A 2,094-nucleotide genomic window follows, 5' to 3' on the forward strand; every position below is an offset into this window, starting at 1 on the left:
GGAGATCTCTTCAACCTATTGAGACTGGTCTTGCTATCATACAAAAAGAGAAACTATAATATCTGAACAAGAACAGAAAATTTTGGAGCACCCTCTGTATACAAATGAATTTGCAAAAGGTCTAAAGTGTTAACTCAACTGCAGCTAAAACCACTATGAAAATGAAATTCTTGTAGCAGGCACATGTTAAAACATTATTAACAATGACCAATGCCCAAGAAACCAACAATTATCCCATTGAGAAGTCATCTTTTAATTTAGCTGCTGTTGTTGCTGAAAAACTCGGATTTGGTGTTCAAGAAGAATCTGATGCTCAAAATGCTTTGAATTCTCTCAGTGAAGACCTGCATCATCAGCAGCTTAAGTGTGGCTTAAGTGTGAGCACAAGTTTGTCCTCTTCTCTTTTAGAGGCTGGGGGAAAAGTCCCATCTCAAAACAAAAACCATTTCAGCAATAATTGTAATTCTAGGCCACAAAAACCTAGATCAAAATCTGAAGACACCAGCCTTGTTACATGCCTTAATCTTGGTTCTCAAGCAAGCACTGTTATTGATCATTCTTCTTCCATTAAACAAGTGTTTGTGAGAAAGAATATAGATGAATCAGTAAGTACAAAAGTTGGGACTGATACAAAAGATGAAGCTATCGCAAAAAGTGATCTTTTTGTGCCAGTGAAACCATTGGGAGGCAGAAGATCCAAAAGAAAGAAGACTGAACATTGCCCCCAAACCTCTTTTGACAAAGAAAATGCTTTTCATTTCTGAGGGGATATTCATCCTCCTGTCAATGGAGACTCTGTAATGGATAAGCCCCTGGATCTATCTGATCGATTTTCAGCTATCCACCATCAAGAAAAAAGCCAAGGAAAAAAGGTTATTGGTGGTTATGAGCCAATAAAAATGAAAGGCAGGATGGGAAATGTAGATTGTGAACTTGCCTCAGTTCTTCAATTAAATCCTTGTAGACTAACTAAAGCACAAACTTTGCAAGATGATCAAGATAAATCATCCTTAGAAAATGTCCAGTGGAGTATAGATCCAGCAGCAGCCCTTTCTCAATATAAAATGGATATTACTGTAATTGATACAAAGGATGTTAGTCAAGATTAGGAGGTGAGACTATGGACATGGATAGTATGTTGATTAGTGAAACTGCTTTTAAAAATTAAGAAGCAAGAGCAGAAGGTAGAGAAAAGTCCAAAGCAAGAAATAAAAATGAATGACAGCTTAGCCAAATTGTTTGGTCAGACAACACATGAAGAATGTGAATCCTGTTTGGCAAATTCCTCTTCACTATGGGAGCAAGAAGAAAATCTCCATGTAGAAGATGATGAATTATCAGTTGCTACAAAGAAACTAAACAGTCATGAAGATATAACTGATAAAGTCAAACAAAAAGTATTTGTGGAACCTTACTTTAAAGATGATGAAAGAAAAACCACATTACAAAATGTTCCTCACATTGAGCTGGTACAGAAAAAAAGAAGAGAGGAGAAAATTACTTGGACACACATTTAAGAATGTGAAATTCATTATGCAGATATTCCAGAAGAAAGAGGAAAGAAGTTAACTTCCTGTTCAAGACACAAATTCAACTATATTCCTCCTAAAACACCTGAAAATTTCTAAGAAGTTGGGTTTCCTTCAGCTCAGACCTGTGTGGACAGAGGGTACATTAAAGAAGACCTTGATCTTTGTCCACATCATAAAAGGCAGCAACCTTACAATGCAATGTTTTCTCCAAAAGGCAAAGAAAAGGAGACATAGATAGTGAGGAACTTGCAAAAGATGCCAGAACAAAATTCTTTATTTATTTATACTTAATGTTGGAATAAAAAACTGATTTCTTCCTCTTTCAAATCAGCTACAACCCAATTTATATCTCATTTAAATACAATATATTTCAGGAAATATTATTTAAAATAATTGAGTACATTCATTGCGCTTAAGCATTTTTTCTTGATTTTGCACCTTTGAAACAATGAGGTGCTTCCATTTTGCACTGTGTAACTTAAAGAAGTAGATTCTATCCTTTGTCTTTTTGTAATATCTAAATATTAAAAAAATCTAATAGAAAAAATGTTTCATGACTACT

General features: G+C 34.8%; 1 pseudogene; it reads left to right on the forward strand.

Moving 5' to 3' along the window:
- The first annotated feature begins 203 nt into the window (after nt 1–203).
- Nucleotides 204–1,790, forward strand: LOC103102725 (DNA endonuclease RBBP8-like; annotated as a pseudogene).
- Nucleotides 1,791–2,094: the final 304 nt, after the last annotated feature.

The sequence above is a fragment of the Monodelphis domestica genome, chromosome 1 (genome assembly GCF_027887165.1).
Source record: "Monodelphis domestica isolate mMonDom1 chromosome 1, mMonDom1.pri, whole genome shotgun sequence".
NCBI lineage: Eukaryota > Metazoa > Chordata > Mammalia > Didelphimorphia > Didelphidae > Monodelphis > Monodelphis domestica.